Source organism: Protopterus annectens, chromosome 2.part2, assembly GCF_019279795.1.
Source record: "Protopterus annectens isolate FY-2018-M chromosome 2.part2, PAN1.0, whole genome shotgun sequence".
NCBI lineage: Eukaryota > Metazoa > Chordata > Ceratodontiformes > Protopteridae > Protopterus > Protopterus annectens.
In genome coordinates this window covers 135,693,598-135,718,264 of record NC_056730.1, presented here as the reverse complement: position 1 = coordinate 135,718,264, position 24,667 = coordinate 135,693,598, and positions in this window count along the sequence as shown.

Genomic DNA, 24,667 nt, shown 5'->3' with positions numbered 1-24,667 from the left:
CCTATCCAATGAGTCACCCATACAGCTGAGGCAGTCATGCAACAGAAAATGATAACACAACACTGTGATGTAGTTATACTACTTGGAAAGCACAGCAAGAACTGACATATGTGCTGTATATCAACAGTGATTTTTTAAAATTAAATCCATATCAAAATAGCATATCGAAATGCATTCAAAATATGAACATGTGGTGGTTAAGGATGAGCCTTGAGTATCAGCATTTTCTGTCAGCTCTGCCTTTTCATATCTTTTATGACAGGAAAAGTAGAGAATATCTATTTAATACGTTGTTTTTTTTACACATTTAGTTTATTCTTAAAGTCTTTTTAGATAGTATCTCAATTTTTGTATTATATTTTTATATTTTCCTGTCAAAATATTAGAGTCAAGTCTCTGTCACCAGTTAACAGTATGAGTTTCTCTAAATCTTCACACCAGGATATCTCTTTAAAAAAGGAACTGCAAACTTTACTTTCTACCATTCAAGATCTTTCTACAAAAACAGACAAATTGGACTTGAACTTGGAAAACTTTAAGGAAAAATCTTCTGAACAAATGGAAACTATTCATCTAGACCTTAGACAACAAAAAGAACAAACCAATGGAATAGAAACATCTTTAAATGTCATGGACTCTAGAATTCAGGTAAACGAACACAATCTAGAAAGCCTTTTAAAGCAAAACTCCCTACTGTCAGCAAAAATATGATCTAGAGAACAGATCTTGAAGAAACAATATCAGAATCTTCGGGTTGCCAGAAAATGTGGAAGATAATAATATGAAGGTATTTTTAACATCATGGTTACCAGAGATTCTGCAGCTTCCAGAAGCCCTTTCATATAGAATTGAATAGGTTCATAGGTTGGTACTAAGCTAACTGCCTTTGTGAGCCATTTTAAGGATATCCAATTATCCCTTGTGAGACTCAAACCCTGCACCTTGTGTTTGCAAGGCAAATAGCTTAACCATTAGGCCACAAAGGGCTCATAGATATTTGTCTTCATCAAAAATTAATAAAGCTAACACCACAAGATCTGTCATAGTCAGATTTTTGTCCTCTTATGACAAAGAAATTGTCCTTTAGACAGCATGGTCCAAATCTCCCATCACATTTAAAGATAATGTTATCCAGTTTGACAATGACTATTCTTCTTCAGTAATAGCCAAAAGGAAAGTACTCTTGCCATTACTCAAAGAACTTAGAAAAACACAAATTAAAACACACTTACTTTTTCCAACAAGGCTAAAAATCTTTCTTCAAGATGGTCCCAAGATTTTTGATGATCTAGAACCAGCCATCGCATATATAAAATCAAATAAAATTCTGGATAAAATAGATTATATGGACTGGGCTTCCACTAACCTCAAGAGATTAGTGGAAAATGGTTCCTGGAAATCTCTAGACCACAAAAAGAAACTAAAAAAGAAATAAATTAGTTGAGTTCTATTTTATTTTGTTTTTTTTTACTTAACCCAGAAGTCTTGTGAGATGAAAATGGTTCAACTGGTGAGTGTTGTAATTGCATTTTTTCCTTCTTCACTGGTTTGTGTTATGAACTACTTAATTTTATGCTATTTGCTTCATACTCAATTATTAACCTCAAGTTACATTATGATCTAATAATATTAGTATTTAGTTCATTAACTTGACATAGAATTTCCTTCACATGATATAATTCATTCACATATAAGACAGAAGGAATTTATGGTCTCCTGCTTTTGACAGTTCATTTCTTGTCCTTTGCAACTAGCAGTTACTTGGTTGGTTACGCTGCTATTTTACAGTTACATTCGGACTGTAGGAGTGGGCTATATGCATTGTGGTGTACTGGTTCTTACTTTTTATTGTTTTTTTTAGTCTGAGTGATTCTTTCCTTTTTTAAGGTTTGTGCGTCTTGGCAACTTTGTTTTTTAGCACTGATGTATTGCTGATGGGTTAGCATTGTTGGATGAGTTATTTGAATGGGCTTTTGTGTGTATATGCTGGGGTTTGTTAGATTTGTTTGATGGACGCTATCTTTTTGGTGTCCCTTTGTTTTTGGGGAGATCTTGTGTTGGGCATGGACTTTCTTGTGGGATTCTTTGTGGGTTTATTTGTTTGCTGTTTTTTTTTTTTTTTACTTCATTTTGCTATCTTGTGTATTAGTGCTTGGATTTGATTAATGCGGCGACATTTGCGTATTGCTCTTGGTGTATTCGTGATGTCTCGAGCACTTCCTGGAGTTGTTGGATGTTGTTCTGCATGTCTCGCTCACCTTTTTTCCCACTGCAGCTTCCAGCTAGCTGTTCAAGTTTGTTGACTAAAGATCAGCTGTTAGTTGACTTTCTGATGCAGAATGACATCATCAGCACTCCGACCTCTTTAATGAAGCACTCAATGTATGATTTATCATTCATCTAAACGGAAGATCAAAACAATATTTATTTACTGTCGTCTGCAACTTTTGAATCTCATCTTGTTAGTATCAACTTCTAGGTCACTCGTTCATCACATTATGATCATTTTGAAGTAAATAGCGATACTAAGCCATCACAGAACTGTTAGAGGAAGAGCAGGGAAAGGACAGTAGAATGTCATGAGGAACAGTGAAAGAAGGAAAACTAAAGAAACTTGAGATCCATATAGCAAGGTACTATATTTAGTCCCACAAGTATCAATTATTCTTGGACTTTGATGATCTACATATACATATAAAATTGAACTGTTGCTTATTTTATTTTCACTATCCATTTTAATACTTTTTATAATCCATTCTTATTGTTTTGCTATGCATTTTTTTTTGTTTTAAAGAAAAAGGAAGGATGGGGAATGAAAGATAAAAAAAAGAAGATTTGAAAAGTAGAGTTTAAAAAAAGAAATACTAACTTGCTAACATACTGTCGTATCTCAACAATATAAGTTTTAATTACATGGCTTTTTAAAAGTGGAAGGGATGAAGGAGGAAAGAAGAAAAAGGGAATAGAAACAAGTATTGGTTTGTTCTTTTTTATATAATAATAATTAACGTATATGTCTTATGTTGCATACTGCAATGTTGTTTAATACATAAATTATTCGTTTTTAGTAACAAAGCTATTTCATCTCTCTACTTATTCTGACATAAGTGAGTATTTTATTGTTTATGGTATTATCTTTATTTTTGTTTCTAGAATGTAAGTGATACAAAAGTTACATTTTATGGCATTGTCTTTTATACAGTTTATCTGAAATATAATTTTATTTTTTTTTTAGAATGACAATTTTAATGTTGTTTATTAATTACCGCATTCTTTAGCCTATTTTTCTTGACTCATCGCTTCATGACATCTTACAATTAATTTCAGAGCATGGTCTTAGTGAAATGTGGTAACATTTTATAGGTAGTGGAAGAGTAAGATAGAACATAATGAAGGTAGCTGACTAGTCTTTAGTGTCATAAATTTTTTATTATTCCCAGAAATATTCTATTTATATTACTCTTGTACTGTCTTTACATCTCACTATGGACTATGCATTTACAAACATTACAGTATATATCAACAGACTGGTATTGGTTTTCATTATCTATTTCTAGTATGTAGTACCGTAGTACTATATACCACTAATAAATGGTTTATTGGATTTTTGTTACGGATACTGTATTAATACATCTAAGATCATATCTAGGCAGTTCTTGACTGTAATTTGCTGCTAGTTTGAAAGACAATTTGAGTGAATGATGTCACTCAAATTAGGAGTTTTTAACTCCAGAAGGGTTTGGGTTTTTTTCTTAATTAATAGTTTGTATTATATATTTTTGAAAATATCGTTACTGATGTTCACTACAACTCACATAAATGAACACTATTTAAACTTATCTTTGGTTTTACTACCTTATTATATGATTTATATAATTATTGTTGTGTTTCCTATATCTATCTCTTATATATTAGCAGTCAAACAACTAATAACACTTAGAGTTAGAATGTATTATTATGCAAACAATTTAAATCATGACTTCCTTACATTGCATTTCACTTAATGTGAATGGTTTAAACAATCCAAACAAGAGGAGATCTTTAATTAAATATCTTAAACTTCAAAATTCTCAGCTGATATTCTTAGAAGAAACCCATTTGATATCAGATGACAATATAAATTAGACTCTAAATCATTCTCTCTGCTAGTTAGTTCTGAACATGTTAAAAAAAAAAGAGGTGTTGCAATACTATGGAATAACAGACTCCCTGTTCCTAGAATAATAGATACATACCAAGATAATAAAGGTGTGGTAGCATTCCTCACAATAGAATTTAATAGTAAAATATTTACATTATTTAACATATATTGGATTCCTGGCTTTGGACTTAAAACAGCACAGCAACATATAGAACATATTACTCAATTTTCAAAAGGCAACATGATTCTAGCTGGTGATTTTAATTGTGTTTTTGATAGTAAAGACTCTACCTTTACTGGAAATAGGAGGATTTCATCCACTGCCAGGTTATTAAAAGAATTTACTGATTCCTTTTGTTTGAGAGATATAAATAACTATGCAGATACTAAATCATTATTCTATACTTTTTTTTCTCACAGGCATAACTCATTTTCAAGGATAGACAGAGTTTTTATTCCTAATAATTTAGTTGATTCTTTATCTAATGTTAAGGTGATTGCATGTCCCCTCTCTGATTATAATTCTATAACCTTTGACTTACCTATTTACTCATTATATAATGCTCAAATAAAGAGGATTCCAGCCTACATGTCTAATTTGAATGATTTTAAATCCTTCATATCTACAGAAGTTCAAAACTTTATCGAATTCAATACCACTAAAGACACTTCTGAAATTTTCATATGGGATGCAATGAAAGCCTACTTATATGGTAGGCTAATTGATTGGTATAGAAAAAAGAATTACATGGGATAAAGAGTTAAAAGAGATAAAAACAAAACTTGATAATTTGAATCTACTCCTTTTAAAAAACAAGGAAGATAAAACTATTAAAACATATAGATTCTTTAAATAAGAAGTATCTTGAGATTTTAGATCATAAGATAAAGATTAGTTTAGAGAAGTTTAAATTTATTACTTTTTCATCAAACCCTAGATCCATAAATATGCTTGCCAACAAAATTAAAAGAATGAATACATTTAATCACATTAAGGAACTTTATTCACCTCAAAAAAGAAAAAAAAAAAGAAAAAGGTTTCTGGTCTTCATAACATATTAAATGAATTTAGAGATTTTTTTTTCTAAACTTAATCAGTCTACTGAGTTAATAAACCCCATAACTGATATAAAGTTGTTCATTAATAAAAACACACAAAAAGTTAACTGTTCAACAAGTTGAATCATTAGACAGACAAATAACCCTTAATGATATTCAAGTACAAATTAACAAATTAAAACAAAACAAAGCCCCAGGTAATAATAAATTGAAACACGGTAACTGCCCAAAGTGGCAAGAACCACACAGAAACGTCCAAAGGAATGTCGTTTAATCCAAATACACCGACTGAGCGCTTTCACCATACAATGGCTTCATCAGAGTCGGTGTGCATATAAAATTAAGCCCTTATATACAATTGACTAAATAATCCAATTAACACATTAACACACTTAAAGAGACATAGTGAAAAAACATAATAAAAAAACCTAATGAAAAAACAAAGTGAAAAAAACATAATGAAAAAACATCAAATCCCTGCCAATGAGCAAAACTAAAATAAAAACATCAACATACTACATGAGCATCAAACAAAATATATTACATAAATAAATAATATGCCCACATTCAAATTAAATTAAACTGGCCTTATATTTCAGTAAAGGTTTAATTGAAATATAGTCGTTGATGCCAGGGGGTCTCATAGCGTTTAATCTCAACTGCCAAAACATTTCTAACAAGGCAACTCTGTTGCAAATGTCGCCACCTTGGTCAGTGTGCACCCTATCAATAATAAAAAACACAAACTTCTTAAATCCATTACATCTAGAACTGTGTAAAAATAAAGCGTTGTGTGCATCCATATTCCTAATTGAACGAACATGCTCAGTAATCCTGTCACGCAGTCTACGCGTGGTCATACCCACGTAGAAAGCGTCGCAGGTAATACATAAAGCAACATAAACAATGTTCTTGGTGTTGCAGTTGCATGTGCCAGGGCATGGCAATGTATGCCCATATCCCTTAATGCAAATGTTGGTACCTTCAGCTATAAATCTACAACTTCTGCAAACACCACATTTCAACATTCTAGATGCCTTAGGCCTAGCCACCTTCTCCAAAATTACTTTCAAATTGTCCCCCTTACCAAACACAATTCTAGGACTCATCCCCACCACTTCTCGGGTTGTGTTGCTCAAACAAAAATCCCATGCTTTACGTAATGCTGCAATAATTTCCGTTGCTTTTTCGTTAAACTTCAAAATAAAACATGGCCCAAACGAAACATTATTAGTGGCCAACTCATGGATGTTAACATTTCTCTTCGCCTCCAAAATATTATTTAAAATGGGCGAGTAGGATGAACTTCTTTTTCTAAACACCTCTCTCTTTAATTTCAAAAGCAACAGTAATGGATAACCCCTATCTATCAGCATGCCTACCAGTTTGTAAATTTCTTGTTTGAATAAACACTCATCACTAACCAATCTGGAAATGCGCACCATTTGCCCCTTGGCAACACCTTTTCTTTGGTGGTAAGGGTGGCAACTCTTGAAATGCAAAAGTGAGTTTGAGTAGCTTTCTTTCCTATAAAGGGTACTAACAAGTGACTCTTTGTCTTTCAAGATTCTAATATCTAAGAAGTTGGTGCTATCCGAACTCCACACATACGTAAATTTCAAAAAATTAGTAGTAGTGTTTAAATATTGAACAAATTCGATTGCCCCAGCTTCATCCCCTTTCCATAAAATAAGCAAATCATCGAGGTACCTGTTGTACAGCACAATGTTCTCAAAAAATCTAGAAGGGAAGACAAAAGCCCTTTCCCATGCTAATAAAACCAAGTTCGCAAAGGTTGGGGCACACCTAGCACCCATTGCCACCCCTGAACATTGTTGAAATAACTCTCCCTCAAATTTTAAAAAATTGTTGTGAAGAACCATTTCCATTAACCCTACCAAAAAATTCAATTTGCTTTTATCTACAGTTTGACTCATGTTTAAGCTTTCATGGAACATCTCCAAACCCTCCATATGAGGTATAACTGAAAACAAATTAATGACATCGATAGTCAAAAAACCATAAAGGTTACTATTCAATGTCACGTCCCTAAGTCTTTCCAGGCAATGCCATGAGTCCCTCACAATATGGGTAACCTCAGAAAGTGCCGATTTGCACATAACATCAACAAACGAAGCAAGGGGTTCAGTTTTAGAGCCCTTAGTGGCTACAATGGGTCTAAATTGTAAATTAATGATACCTTTGTGCACCTTTGGTATACCAAAGATGCTGGGTAGTGTGGGATTTTTGACAGAAAGATAATCGTATTCATCCTCGTTGATGGCCCCCTGGTAAAGGGCGTCCAACAAAAAAAGATCAATCTTCTTATAAGCAATATTGATTTTGTTTCTTGAGACCCTTTTATATGTGTCGTCGTCCTCCAAAATTGCCATCATAGATGTTGAATAATCAATTTTATTCATCAATACCATCCCCCCTCCCTTGTCAGGTTTCATACTACATACTAGGAGTAATGGTCTGTCTGTATCCAATTAATCTCCCCTCCTTCTACTTCCATAGCTACACCATTACCTTTATATAGTGTAGATTCAGCCTTCTGAGCACTGTGAAGATGCAAATGAGGTACAAAATCAGTAGTATTCCTGAATACCAAAAAAAAATCACTTAGTGTAGGAGATATAAACATAGTATAAGCAGCTACATGATTTCATACACATGCCCTAGAACTGCAGAAAGAGGCAATGACAATTGTTAGCTGCTAATGGCTTGTAAGTGTTACTGATTGCTCTGACTACAACAAGCAAAACTGAAGTGAGTCTTCTCTAAGAAGTGTGTATGCAGAGTAGACTTACAATACAAAGTGTAATCACCTTGAGATCAATGATAAGAACCTTAACAACACTGATATCCTTGTAAGAAGAGCACACTGTCCATCCTCTGCTTAAAATGTGTCCGAAATGCTGATCAGCAATATTACACACTGAAACAAAGATGCAAAGAAATGTCCATGACTTTCCATGTTTGTATTTAAGCTGAGATGAGGGAAGATACTCAGAAAATAAAGAGAAGAAATGGCTGGCAGTGTTGTCAACCTGACATTAAAATGGCGTGGACTATTATGAGTGGAAAGTATCAGTCATTATCACATTGATCTAAGCATATTCAAGTAAATGAAAAAGGACAAATTTAATTTCTGTTATCCAAGTTAGTGAAAAAATCTTGTCACCGCTGATAGCTCTCAAGGTGATTACACCTCAAAGAATGAGTAATGTGCACATGCAGTATGCCTGTTTCTGTGGTAGATGCTGTAAATGCAGTGGTTCTGACCTCTTAACAGAACCACTGTTGGTATTCAAATCGACACAGTGTGAAGTGAATGTGGAAATAAATACTCCAGATTTATGATTTACTTTCATCATATGCATTTTTTTCTGTTTCTTGTCTTGTGCACTTTTATTTGGGAAGCCTTCTATAGTGTAAATAGGCTTAGTGGCAATGTGCAAACATCATCACTCTGGACAGTACAGAGTGGAGAACATCCACTTGATGTGGAATTGTTTCTGTGGCACAAGATGTAAGTGTACTGACTTTAGATATAGAACACAGGTGATCCAGGGTCCAAATCCAGATAGCACTTATTTTTGCAAAGGGTATCAGAATGTATTTTTCTAACAACACTTTGATTAGGAAGGTTATACTACATATAAATGACATATAAATCACAATTAGGTCTTTAGCAAAAAATGACAGTAAGTGTAGTGAAGTATGTATGTATGTATTGTACCCCAACCTGTATGAATAACCTCATGAAAGTCTATCTACTTGACATGTATTTAGAAATAGTAATACTGCCTCTTTCATGGCAATAAAGTTCACAGGACTTCCTAAAGTTACACACTTACAGGCCTATCTGAAGTATCTCCATTCATACTGAATTACGTTTATCTGTAAGGAACATAGTTGAAAGGGTATCTTTCTGTACCACTAACAAATAATCACCTTCGTTGAAATTATGTATTATTTCTTCCCGATATTTGATTCCCACATCGGTCAACCAACTTTTTACAGTGTGTAATTCCAGAAAGTTATGTACAAAGTCATCATATTTAATGTCCAAAACACCAAGGATAACAAGCCAAGCCATTGAGGCTATCAGTGTTGACCATCTGAAAATGTGTGACTATGTTGAACATCACACAGCAAATCTCACTGCTGAGTTGCACACCTTCATTGCTGTTTGATAAAGTACCTTCTGCTTTGTTTGCAAATGCCTCTCTGCCCTTACTATCATGCAAATGCAGTTGCCATGGTTGGGAATTTTGTGCATTAAACATGAGATTGGAATTTGGTACCAGTTCAGATTTCGAGTTGCTGCTTGACTTCTGCAGGTATGGTTGGTGTGGTTGAGGATGATGCTAAATTTAAAGCACACAGATGGAGTTTTGAGGAGTCCAGGATATTTGTGGCACTCCTCATAAAGCACTACATCTATATGCTGCTGCAGGGAAACTATACTGGTCTCAGTATAAGACTGGCTAGAAACAGAGTAGCTAAGATTGTCTCCAATACAACTGACATCTGAGACACTGGAGACAATTGTCATCAGCACTATAGTGACCTGAAATTATGCAAGAGGGACCTCCTTAGCGAATTGGAGGATGAGTTTAGGACTGCTGGCATCCCTCAGTTGTGTAAGTATACTGACCCATCAGTATTAAATGCTACAGAATACAGGATACAGCCAAGACTGTTATTCCATATGCTTTTATGTCTCTTCTTTGTTGAACAGCTGCTGAAGACAGTGCAGTGAACCATGAGGCACACCAAGAGAGGTTAAATCACCTCAGAGAGGCACCGGGTATATATGTATCAGGTCTTACTGTAAGCCTAATACGTATTATAACTGTATGCAATATGTCAATACTGAAATAAATAGTTGTATCTCTGATATCATAGCAATGCAGTGGATTAATGGTACAACAGAGTAGGGCCTTCCCATCATATCGGGAAGTGGCAAGGTGTATAGACTGGATAATCATAACGGTTTCCTTTCTGAAATTATATAGTCATGTGATATGGCATGAATCTAATTCTCTCTCGTTTTGACTCATCCCCACCCCTTTCTCTCTCATTTTTTTGTTGTTGGGGGGGGTGGATATTTTATATGGCTTACAAATTCTGCTTACAAAAACTGACATGCAGCACAGTGAGGTACACTGACCGCATTCCCTCCACAGACTGCAGCACTGACACTCACCACTTTAGGGTCCCAAGCTGTCAGTGCTGCCTTCACAACCCCTGCCCTATCTGCCTATCTGCATCAGGTAGCTCTGCTCTGGCAGCTGTTGCACTGATACACTCTGGCAGCAGTATTAGTGGAGGTAGGGAGTTTTGCCAACTGCCAAGAACTGATAGGGCTGGAGGAGGGTATAATGGAAATGGACCTTGATGCCCAGCTTCATTACATTGCCAAGATGATGTCACATCAACCACTGACACAGAAAACTGAGACAGTGATGACAGTTCTGAGAGTGAGGAGTACATTCTCACTGTCCTCAGGCTTGACATGGGTGTACTTCCAATGTCCCCTACATATCATCAGTTATGGTGTCCCCCAACCTTTTGCATCCATCATCATCCTTGTCTGTCTTGTTTGTCCTGTGTATCTGTACCTGCTTCTTCACGTAACCTTCCTACCTGACCCTCACATTCCTAAACTCCTTTTTCAACATTCCTCTCACTTTGAAAGTAAAAAAATAAAAAAAATGTGTATTTGTCCCACAAAAAAAAAAAAAAAAAAACCCATACATACCTATCTAATTCAATTAAGATTCTTCTTGACACACTTGATTTGGTATAATTGGTTGTATAACATTATTCAGTTGTTGTTACCTACTCTTGGTCTGGTGTCAGCCCAAATTCAGTAAATTTTGTCTGCACTTCTACATTTATGTTGTGAAGGAGTGGGTAGCTATGCTTTTCCCTCTACCTTCTTGCAGATTCCTCTATTCTTTCCCCAGTGTCCACCCCTCTGCTTTCCCTCCCCATTACACTACTCTCTTATCAACCCTTTTTTCACATGTTTAATCTGGTGAAAGGATAGAATCATGCACAGCACACATATCCAGAAACAGCCTTGTCCCAAGTATTTGCATGTATTTTGGCATCATGCATCAATGCAGAGTAATGGTGAAAAGCCGTTCATATCCTATGGCAAAGTCTGGTCAGTTGTTGCCATCACCCACAGTAGTCCAGTTCTCCTCATACAAAGATGCTAACTTATGCTGCAGTATCAGAATACAGAGTAACGGAAGAGTAAGGAAATCACTGCCAACAGTTCCTCTAGCAGTGCTTTGAGTATTGGATGTAGCCAATTGCAATGTCCTCTGTGGAGTTTTTACATAAATCAGTTGTTTAAAGATTCATTTTTGACCATGGCATTAAAGGTTCAATTCCAGATGTATGTCACAGCATTTCTTAGGGTCTATATTACAACCGCGAAACCTCACTTATGGGAATACAGAAATGTGGACACATATTGAGTGAACCGCGAAAACACAGAACGTCCTAAACCGCGAAATTCAAAATGTCAAATCGTCATAGTCTGCCAACCCCACTGCCCGCTACATACTACCTACCTAAACAAAATAAATAATCCACATACATATCCTTAACAAAACCCTACTTCTAACCCTAAAGTAAAGCTTGCATATATTACTATGTATGCACTTATGTTAACCCGCACCCTAACCCTAAGGTCTGTAACTATTTCACACTTACCTTAAGGAGCTATACCGGAGAAGGGCCAACTATGACGATTCGACATTTCGATTTTTGCACTTCAGGACATTAGGTGTTTTCGCAGTTTGCTGAATATGTGTCGACATTTCCGTATTCGCATAAGTGGAGTTTCGTGGTTGTAATAGGGAACCTATTTCTTACTGTGTTGTTGTACCTGTGTGTTATGTTTCATGACACACATCTTACTTTTTATCCAGTTAAGCATTTGCCAACACATCCATGACCATAAGGACGATTTAGTAAACCGTCCTCCTTACTCTGCTCATGTCTTCATCACGTTTTGCCTGTCCTGCAGCTTCTTGATCCCAAGAGCTATCACTTACTGATATAGAACATGTCTGATGAACACTGGGGACACATCAAATAGATGTGCATTGATGACCCATAATTCCACCCTTTCATATGTGTCTTTATATCTGTCTCTGTCTTCACCCCTTCTCTCTCACCCCTTTGTACTGTTCACTATTCATCAGGCTGATGGATGTAAGTCTCATGTTATGGCATTTTCAGTCTGCCCTTACTTTGCTGAAGAATAAAACCGACATCTTCCATTGACTGAAGAGGTTATCAATGTCTCTTCAAAGGTGTGATTTTGACATGTGTGAAGATTTTTTGGTGGGCTGTAGAGATAATGATCAGTTCTGTAAACTATATTTTTCATCTTGGCAACAGTTTGAATCCAGCACTGGGTGAACCTCTTACTAAAGCCCCCTTCTGTTTGATCAGTTGTAGTCCTCAGCATTTGTGTGAGCTCTGGCATCATGCAGCTGTAGTATGTGATGCTAAATGGCAGGTGTTATGCAAAATGTGGTGAGTGTTTGCCTCATACTGAATTGTTCACCCAATTAACTTGTGATTTCCATTGAAGCATGTGTCATATGTAATAGGTATAAACAATTATTTCAGAAGCTATTACTCATACAATTTAGCTGGGCAATATATTTATAATAATCATCCCTATGTATTTTAAAGCCATGAAAAAACAGCTGTTATAATAATCACATCCTGACTCTCTTTGTAAAGCAATCTGCATACTAGAGTCAAATCCTGCTTTAATTCTGCTTTTTTTATTTAGCTCAGTGAGCACCTTGTGCCACAGAGAAAGGTAGGTTGACAGGTAAAATGTCTCCACTAAATACTGCGCAGAGTTCTGACTGCCATGTTTTGCCGCTAAGCCTGTTTGTGCTGTAGAAGGCAAACCAAATTAACATTTGTCACTTTTTCCTTTAGCAGTGAGCCCGCTTACTTCCAGCATACCGGTGAAAAAAACCACCCTTGCAGGTCCAGCACCTTTAAACTCCTGGATTCAGATAGATGTGTACAAAGTTCTTTATAATCCACAGGTACTTCCAGCGTACCATTGTGTAAATGGGGAAGGCAAGCAAAACACTTCATTTTTCAAGTGAGCTTTGCAGCTAACCTGGAAAGGTATAATGCAACATGATAAGATAAAACAGATCTCTTATAGATGTAATAGGAATCACAACATTTCCTCTCTGATTCTTATTTGTGCAAAGAGTGGCAGGGAGCACCACTGAACACTACTACACAGTGATACTTCACAGTCCCAGTTCAAAACATGAAAGTATAATTACTTGAGCGCTAACACTTTGCAAACGTGTTCAAATACGTTTCTCAGCATTACGCTTTAGGAAGACATTTGTAACAGAAATAAGTATTACTACTATATTATATTAAGTCATCATATGGAAAATATTTAATGTACTCATATGAAATGCAATGAACTGTGTGCTTAACTGATCACTTCATTCTGGGCAGTTGTGTCTGCACTGCAGCATGGGCACTTACAAATTATATACAACCACATAGAGCCTTGACATACATAAATCATCATTTTTTTTTTTTATTCCTCTTACATTGGAACATTAATTAATGCTTGGACTGACAATCCACATTGCCCATGCATGAGCATGTACCATTGCTAAAATCAGAATTTATTGACTCAATACAACTGAGTGTGCTTCCAGACGTGTCTGCAGTTCCCTCATACTGAAGCCTGTTCATATTTGCATTAACTATTCCAAAACCATGCTACATATGAGCTATCAGAAGATTTTGTCTTAAGGCATACATGATGGCAAACACAACTGTATTGATATTTGAACTCTGTCTAATGCAGCTAAAGAGATATTGAATATTATTTGTATAATCTTTATTTGCATTGTAATAATTTTCTTATTTCTCTAAATATCTCAACATTCAGATAACATAAGCAGAACTCCATAGCCTCGTATGAAAGCACACAGCTGTATGAATAAAATCCTGCTGGCAGAATTTCTCTTGCTTAAATGGTTACTGAGATATCATAAGCTGTTTTGTATTTTCTTGCTTAAATAGTTATTGCGATATCACAAGCTGTTTATACAAAATTACCAAAATTAATATTCACTGCCTTTATTTTGGCTTATAAAATCCAGTTTAAAATATCAAACTGAATAAATGCCACTAATGTAAAGATTACTTTACCCTGAATAGTTTGCCATTTACGGTTTTCTAGTAACATTTATGGTTCCAGAGATAAGAATATTTGTTTGAACTGTAAGGTGATAATATAGTGTTTTTTTAAAAGTTCAAGCCACACCCACTGGGAGTTAACATTACATATTCAAAAGAGCTGTACTGGAGGGAATGAATTAAGGTTTACATCCCATCATCATAACCGGATGATTCATGAATGACTCATTTTTCATCCTGTCTTTCACAACTGTGTTTGTCTCATTTACACAATGTAGGTAGGTAGGTACACATCTCTCTCAGTTCTGCAATATACATTAATGACAGCATAGCTGACATACGTCAACAGTAGTTATGTATTATTAACCGCAGCATTGCACTTACTCTATTATATCAACAAATATGGATTTGCACAAAACATTCAGTATCACTCTGACACAGGCTAAGAAACTAATACTATCTACATTGCACTGTCACACTGTAAATGTCAGACTTCAGTGGTGATGCTTGCATCAAGTACTGTTCATAGGTTTATAGGTTCATAGGTAGATACTAGGCTATCTGCCCTAGGACATTTATAAGCCTAGCCAGAGTGTATTTGGCTTCCGCCTCCCTATTAGATTAGCCTACTGTGCCTCTGTAAAGTAGGTCACAGAAGGTACCCTTTAAGATTAGTTTATTGTGCCTCTGTCTAGCAGGGACACAGAAGAGATCCCAGGGGTGAATTTGCGATTTCCCATCCACGCGTCCAGATTTCGCTTGAAGAGGGTCAGCGAGGGGCTATGTCTAACATGAATTGTGATTCTATTCCAGAGTGAGGAGAGCCTCTGGGAAATGAATCTGTCCCTCCAGCATGTCCTTTTTATTTTTGTGTTGAGGTTTAAGGCCCTGGAGCATGTAGCTCTAAGGGACTTGGATTTTTTGAGGTGGAGCATGTCCATTAATTCTGGGTTTGACATGGCTTTGTAAATAAACAGCCCCTGCAAGGCTCAAACCCAGGACCCTGCACACCATAGCCAAAGTGATTTACCACTAAGCCATTTCAGATTGGATTGTGTCAATAGATAGGTAGGGGGTTCTAATTTCACAGTAATCACCTTGTGTGTGTGTGTGTGTGTGTGTGTGTGTGTGTGTGTGTGTGTGTGTGTTTGTGTGTCTGTGTCCCTGTGTGTACAGAGTTGTGTAAATATGCAAATATGACCTTAATTACTGCTAACCTCTATAAGGTAGTAGCCTGGAATTACTTTTACACTGTACGGTGAGACCATATCAATGTCAGACTATTCTGCCAACATCATCTTCTGTACACCACACTATCATCCTCTATAAAGTGCTCTCTCACTGTAAAAGTCATACTTCTCTGGTGGCACTTGTGTTACATACTCTGTTATTCAAATTGCCTAGTTAGATAGGTAGGGGGTACTAATGAATAAAACATAACCATGCAAGCTGACTCTCAAAAATCACCAAAGAAGTTGTGTCCACAAGGGATAAAATCTGGAAATCGTGGCAGAAAAACAAAGACCCCTCAACTCTACTACAGTACAAGCAATTCCATAACCAGGCAAATGACTAATAACCAGAGATAAAAAAGCCCACTATCTCCATCTACAAAGTCAACATGAAGATAATCCCACAAAATTCTGGTCGTCCATTAACCAACTATTACACCCAGGCTCTTAAAACAACCCATCTCCTGACCCAGACAAAACCCCAGCTGAACTTGCCACTATCTTCAATTCCTACTTCAATGACACCATAGCTAACCTAACCACCACCTTTCCTACAGTTAGTGCCACCACCAGCAAGACAATTGATGACCAACTCATGCCAGAAAACAATCCTAGCCTTGACACTAACCTAAAATTCTCCTCCATACTCACCGCCACAATAAAAAAAACTTTTACTTAAGCTAAAACCCTGTACTCTGGCACCTGACAATCTACCCACACATTTTCTGCAGCTATCTACAAACTCTATAGCTTATCCCATCAGCATACTTGTTAACAGATCAATTGAAGAATCCCTAGTCCCAGACATCTGGACAAAGCATACATTCTCCCCTTACACAAAAGCAGCACCAACACAGAAACCACAAGCTTTCATCCCATAGCAATTCTCTCAGCCCACTCTAAAATTCTGGAAAAATGCATCCATGCTCAACTCCTCAACCATCTGCTTGAAAAGCAAATTATATCATCTACTTAGCATGGTTTCAGACCAGGGCACAGCACCATTACTGCCCTCCTCTCCTTCATAGATAGAGTTATCTGCACACAGGATTTTGGGAGGGTGGCCTAATGGTTAAGGTGTTTGCCTTGCAAGCACAAGGTGCAGGGTTTGAGTCTCACAAGGGATAATTGGCTAGGCTTAAAATGGCTCGCAAGGGCAGTTAGCTTAGTACGAACCTATGAACCTATAATCTCTCCTCTTATTCTACACCTCTCCAAAGCTTTTGATACAATTTCCCACACCATCCTCCTCTCCAAACTATCCCATTTCCCCACCTACCCTACAATGGTTCAGTAGCTATCTCTCCAATAGGCAGCAATTTACCAAATGGCAACATTCTTACACTCCCTTCCTCAATATTTTCACGGGGGTACCCCAAGGCTTCATACTTGGTCCTCTCTTATTTAGCATATTTATTAACAATGTTCACTCCACTCTCCCACAATGCTCAGTAATCCAGTACGCTGACAACTCTAAAATAATATGCACTGCAAATTCCAGCTCTGAACTCCAGCAAATCACCCAGAATGCCCTCACCTCTACTGAATCTTGGATTCTTAACCAATCATCTTGCCCTAAATCTGAAAAAAAAACTAGTACTTTTTATCCCTAAGAAAAGCCTTTCCCTAGATAAAAAAACTCTTCACTATACAAGCCCAAGACAATACCACTATAGAGTTGTCCCACTCACTATACTATGAGGCTTTATTATAGATGAAAAACCTTAACTTTGACTTACACATAAAAAATAACATCATAAAAACACAACAAAAGCTTGGTATGCTCTATAGGCTCCAACACTTTCTTAGCCTCTCTACTAGACAAACCCTTGCAACCACCTCTTTATTGTGCTCTGTCCTTTATGGCACCCATCTCCTCACTAATATCCAAAATACTGCAAAATCTAAACTTAAAATGTGTTACAACAGAATAGCCAAATTTCCCACCAAGGCCAAATTCTCATCCCACCACTGTAACTCACTGAAACAATTAGGCTAGTTGAAACTCCCCCACCATCTCTCATTCACCCAACAAACAACAGCACACAAAATAACCTACAGGCCCACAGACTGTCCTGCTCTCTTGACACTACTTGCCCAAAACCAACCCAGTAGGCAACTAAGATCTGAAAATCATCTACTTTTAAAAGAAAAAAAAACACCTTACCTGCTGGTCAACTCCTCTATTCCTTTACCATTGCTAAACTATAAAACTCAGTTCCACCTTCTTTAAGAAACACAGGCAACACTACCACTTTCAAACAAATACTGAAAAATCATCTCAAGTCTTCCTGGCTATGTCTTGCTCTGTAACTAACCTCCTCCTTCTCCTTATATGATAACTAAACTCCTATGCTTTTTTGTTAATGCTGACTGATGATGTTTTCTTCATAATTATTATTTTCATCACTTGTTGATACTGGTACAATAATGCTGATTAATATATCTCTGTTTATACCTCTCTGATTGGATTCATCTGGCAACCAACAAATTCCTGCTTTTATGCATATATTCTCTATATATTACTGTACTCACTATATGTAACACCGTATCTACTTTTGCATCAATTAATGTTTAATATATTCTGTATTTATGTTCTTGTCAGAGCCTTTTACCCTATGCCTCCACTGAAAACGGGCTTTTTTAGGCCCAGTGGACTTTCCCAGTAAACAAATGCAATAAATAATTAAATAATAATCTGGCAGCAATCAACTTGTATGTATGGAGTTGTGTGAATATGACTTTAATGCTAGTCTCAATAAAGTAATAGACCTGAAACACTTTTACAATGTAGGTGAGTCCACATCAATGTCAGACCATTCTACCAACATCATCTTCTTTGCAACACAACACCAATGTCATCTGCTATAAAGTGCACTCTCACACTGCAAAAGTCAGACTTCTGCAGTGGCACTTGTGTTAAGCACTGTTTTCTCTTGATTGCATAACTACATAGGAAGGGTGTTCTAATTTCACAACAATCAACTTGTGTGTATGATGGTGGGTCCAGAGCATCACTGGAAGAATAATTCAATAGGTGTGCTCTTTTGACTCCCATTCATAGGAAATATTTACATGATCAGATCAACTCCACATCCCCTTTTCACTCTGTCAACAAACACATACTGTCTGCAATATACTGATGAGGTCATCATGTCAATAATGCACTTCCCAACATTAAAGTCAGAATTGTCCTATGGCACATATGTATAATAGATTTATATGTAGTTTGTATCAGTTGATTGCTCAAATACAGAATGAGATTCTCTGACTGAATGCATGTGAATGTAAATGTATGCTGCAGTGTCTAACACCTTTTAGTACTGACCACATTTACAATTCTACATAGCTGTAGAAATCATTCTTGCACACACAGCTCTTTTGCATGACACAGTTGATGTCATCTTTTCCAAGATGCCATGTAGCTCAAGTACAGTCTGACTTCTCCTGTGGCCTGTGTATGTAATACACTTGTGTGTAGAATGTTTCAGTACACAAGTAGCGCGTTTAAATACAGGAATGAATATCATCTGTGAGTGTCTGTTTCTTCCTTGTACCGTCCAGAACAGGCTGAAAATGCATATATCTATACAGTCTGCTTGTGCTCTGTGGCCAGGTTTTAGCAAAAACATTACAGTAATGCACAGTGGTGATTTTATCCATTGAAAAGTGCAGTGTCACAGCTGTGATATAAATCTGTAGTTGAGCTTGTGTTTCAGAAAACCTTCATTAGTCTGTAATGTTAGCTACATAGTTCAAATCCTGATGTCACTGGTTATAGTCAGTAAACATGTTGCAAACAGTGTTGTCACCCACAAGTGAAATGTTCATGTGTAGATGTTGTTTCCTGTTACAAGAGTTTATTCCACATTTCATTTGTAAAGGCTGTATTGAAGACTAATGTTGTCTTTTGAATTGGTTGTCATTCTGTAACAGTTGAAGTGAGACACCTTCGCAGGACTGAGAAAATGAGACGATATAATACATGTTGTTGCCTAAGTAAGGCATGTGCTGCAGTACATGATTATATCCACACTGCACATAATTGCTATTCTACCATCACAATGACAACAGCAGGGGGCTACACATGTTTTTGAGTATACTTAGCATCAGGCAATGTTGTTTGACTTACAGCAAGATTTGAGAGGAACACATATTCCTTGAATCCTACACATGATGTAATGCTTTCACATAACCGCATATATGACAATTGTTGATAACACTTATACCATGGAACATACATTTATTCCACTATGGTGTTGATTTTCTCAGTGCTTAGGCAAATGTTTCAAACCAGCATAGACTGACTGTTGCTGACTGTAAGCATTTGTGTCCTTAACTGGTTATCATGAAAGACGTCATCCCCAATTATACTTTGTACATACAAAGTGGCACAGGCCTACCCTATCAATTTTATCAGATAAAAATGATGGGCAAATAAAATTCAGTTGATTGAATGACCTTACATAATTAGAATTCAACAGCTGTGATAACAGTTCCACTGTTCAGATGTTATTAATAGCCATATTATTATTTGGAGGAGCTGCACAGCTTGATGTTCATTTCTAGCATAGGGTTTAATTTTGGGTGAATGTACTGAGGTCACACAACAACCATTACATCACATGAGTCTTATCCCTTGATATGTTGCATGGACACATGTGAGTGTAGCTTTGGATTTCATGGCAGTAGACATTTATTCTGCCAATGTCATGGTGAGAGTGCTACTGTGGCACACGCATTGAGTATTGTGATTTGCACGAGTGTGATCCGCTTCTTGGGTGGTATGTGTACAGACATACAGATAAACCTTCCTTGACCACAGAACACTGATATAGGGCTGATCACAATAATGTGCACATCAACATATCATTTAATTGTCATCTGTCTGACATGCTGATATGACATTCACTATCACGGATCCTTCCTTAATTTACACATTAACTTCATTTGTTTGTGACAATATCCATTGCTACCTGCTGTGACAGATGCCTAGACTACACGGTACTGGGGAATACAGTGCATCATAGTGTGGTGTTTACATCTGTTCTTCTCTGTTGGCACAATAACTGCATCAGGTAGGAATGCCTTATGCAAGATTATTACGTATGTCACATTCTACTCCCACATTTGTAACACCACTCACACCTACATATGGGATGCAAAACCATTAGAATATCGAGGTGCATAATTCCCTTCATGGGTGATTCTCCTCCATGTGTTAGGCCTATTTCTGTGGCATACATGGTTAATGCACAGGTCAGTGTTAACAATAATGGGATGTGTTTGATTCTTGCAAAAGGAGGTTGTTGTATCTGAGCCATTCCTATTTTCCAACATGTTACATTGATGAAATGCACACTGTGCAAGTATCCCATATGTATGTACTGTCCTTGTGAACTGATATCACAACTCAGCATGTCACTGACATTCATATGTCATGTAATTCCACCCATTACATTGTTAATTTGCGTAACTGTTACATCCAATAATAATATACTTGCTTTTATTTACTATATTTTCTCAGGAAGTATGCCCACCAAAAAGTATTATGATGTACATGTTGCAAAAATTATTACAAATTTGTCTTTTTGACATAAGCACCTTCACATCAATTATCTTACTAGAATATGAACATTTACTCTCCCCTCTTCCATCTTTCTATATATATATATCTCGTTGATTTCTGTGCACATTGTCCTCAGTACACTCTTGCTGTCTGGTAACCCATGTGCTGTTAATTGTCCTTTCCGTTTAACATCCTTTCTTACTTATTCCTGTATTCATATATTACATTTACAGTATGTGCACAGTATACTTAGTAGACTTTCCCTGCCTGTGTACAGCATGCATTATTTGTCTATGTCATTCTTCATGCTGTCTACAAGAGAACACTTAACAGTTTAGCCCATAGCCAAGCTTGTTTGTTTACTGTGTGTGCTCGTGCTGTTCAACATGTCTTCCTGGCCAACAACACTGTTGCTGTCCATGAAAACTTGCTTGTATTCATGTTAGTGGGATTTAGTGCTCATGTGAAGCCTACGCAATTGCTCATGAATCTCAGAGAAGGATTAATTTCTCCACTGCAGAACATCCTAGACTAACAATCTTAGTGTAATTTTATTAATAACTCATTGCCCTTTATATTACTGCCTACTATTAACTGTTAAGTCACTTATTTAAAGAAGTCAGACCCAAAAATATTCTGGGCACTACAAGGAGGTATGAGTGTGAACTGAAAGTATACAAAAAAGACGTTTTAGGCTTGAGCGAGTTAAGAGAACATGGCACATTCAAATGTGTGATAGTTTTGATAGACTCAGTCTCAGTCATACAGATGAGACATGTACTCCAGTGGGACATTCCACACAACCTGCATGCCCTTACTAACTCCACCAGGGCTGTGGTGGTACTTGCCAGTGCCACCATGATGGCATTACACATATGCAGGTTTGTGGTCACTTACATTCCAACCATAGGGGAAGGGGGGTAACCATGTCTCCAGTGAGCACTATTACCCCCCACCCATGTGTCCTTCTCCACCTATAAGTACGAGGGGAAGATTCTGAAATGTGTCTACTAGATGGATACCACACTTCTCTGACTAATAGTGTCCCCTATTCTCCCTCTGTGGTGTGTGTCTCCTGGGAGTCCATAGGACATGGGGGCTATGTCTTATGGTCTGTGTAGGGGATCCAGTAGTCACATTCAGTGTGTCAATCACACATGCTGTACTCCCTGACTGAAACAGCTCACCACACAATCATCATCATCAGAGGTTGCATATCCTCCAATATCAGGCAGCGACAGTTCCAAAGTACTGGTGCCCGATAAAGAATCACTTGTGAATACACCAAAGTAAAATATCCTGTGTAAGTTAGACTTGACACCAGAAGAATACATGAAACTGAGATGTAAGAATAGTAACATTAAACAATATACATATTTTAACTGCATCACTTGTACAGACGGGCATGAAGGAGTAATTCCTGTTGCTACTGTATACCATACATTAGACAGTTTTAAGAAATTAGACAGTGACTAATGGGTTAAGAGGACTTACAGGTAGTCTTGCACAGAATGAGGTCTGCTTAACTAGAGTATATCCATTAGATAGTCTTGTTGGCTGCTCATGGTCTGGTCCAAAATTCAGCACCTACCTCTCAGCATTTCATTGCAAGAAATCTGGACAATGCCTAAAATAATGGTGAGACAAAGGCCCAAAAATATGGGCAGATTTTAAATATTGCACTTATAAACTTAGAAAGTTACTAGAATAACAGTATGTGTGATAGTATGCATTTTTCTAGAGGATGTGAAGTCTGAAACTCATATGTATGTCATTATTTATTTAGTTACTTCAGTCCTCAGAGATTTGCAAGAAAACCACAAATTTAATGATGAAATAACCAAAAAAGTGAGGGGAAAAAAAAACTGAACATTCCACAAAAATCTGGACAGTTGAGACGTATGATCCAGCACTACATTGTGAGACAATGTGAAGGTGTTACTGTCTCTGATACAGCTCAGAACCTCCTATATCCCACAAAATGTGGGTCTCACAACAGCCAAGTACTCAGTGACCTGCCTTCCAGTGCCAGGTGGGTAGCTCATAGTTCAGACTCATATGTTGTGTCAGTGACTCTGAGGCACAGTATTACGTAATTATGGTCACGGCCACCAACCACAATAATGCTCATTCCCAGATGCTGGAGGCATGGTCCCAGTATGGCTGGTAATTAGCATCCAGACAAAATTGCTGTTGACCATGCAGGTGCACAGCCTGGAAGTGAACCTCATTCTCTGCATTAGAGAGCTTTGATTTCCATGCTGTCTTTTCACAACATCCTGCAGTAAGCTTCTGACTCCTCCCTTTTTAGGCATTGCTCTGCAGAAATGGAAAACAGTGTGGAATTACCAGCCTTTTCCTTGAGTGGCCATGCAAAATCTTTACATCATCAGTATCCCACTTGCCCATATTGTCTAAGCATCTGACAGTTATATATCCTGTCCACACTCTTTAACTAATGTAAGGCACAACTTCACCAAGCAAATGTTCCCCATAATAGAACACTTAGAATACTGCAAATGACTAAGATGACATGATTGTTTCCCAAGGTTTAATTTTTTTTTTGCAAGAGATTTATATTTATCTATCTATCTATATATATATATATATATATATATATATATATATATATATATATGGATCTGCTTTTAAATACCATCATTTCAGAATCCCAAAGACCAAAACACAGAGGCAAGAATCATGAAACTTAAAATCCTGAACCATGTAAGTTTTCCCAGGGCAAGTAAACACTTGCCCAATGTGGTGAATTATGCCGTATCTCCACTGTAATGTGATCCCGGAGTTGGCATATGCAGTTAGGGGGTTGTGGGGGATGAGTTTTAGATAGTGTGGTATGGTTTAATGTTCTGTTTGCAAGTGTTTACTTGCCCTGGGAAAACTTATGTGGTTTGGCATTTTAAGTTTGTGATTCCCATCTCGGTATTTTGGTCTTTGGGATTCTGAAATTACCATATTTAAAAGTAGATCCATATATAGATATATATATATATATATATATATATATATATATATATATATATATATATATATATGTGTGTGTGTGTGTGTGTGTGTGTGTGTGTGTGTGTGTGTGTTAGTGTTAGTGTGTGTAGGCCACATATCAGGCAAATGTTTTTACAGAAACTGATATCCCAAGGTCAGTCAGAATGTGTTGAACTGTGCTATAAGTGTGTGATGATGGGTGTGTCTCCCATTATGTTTAACAATCCTTTAGACCAGCAATTGCCTTACCCCTAAAGTACCTCTCTCTCAACACCCCTTCTCAAAATCCTTAAAAGTATTGACCAACTTATTTCAAATTATGCTAACAATTGCAATAGCAGTTAAAAGCAGCCATACTTGACAAAATGTAGTTGTAAAAAGTAGCAATTACCTTGTATAAGCAGAGCTTTGTCTTAACAATTACTC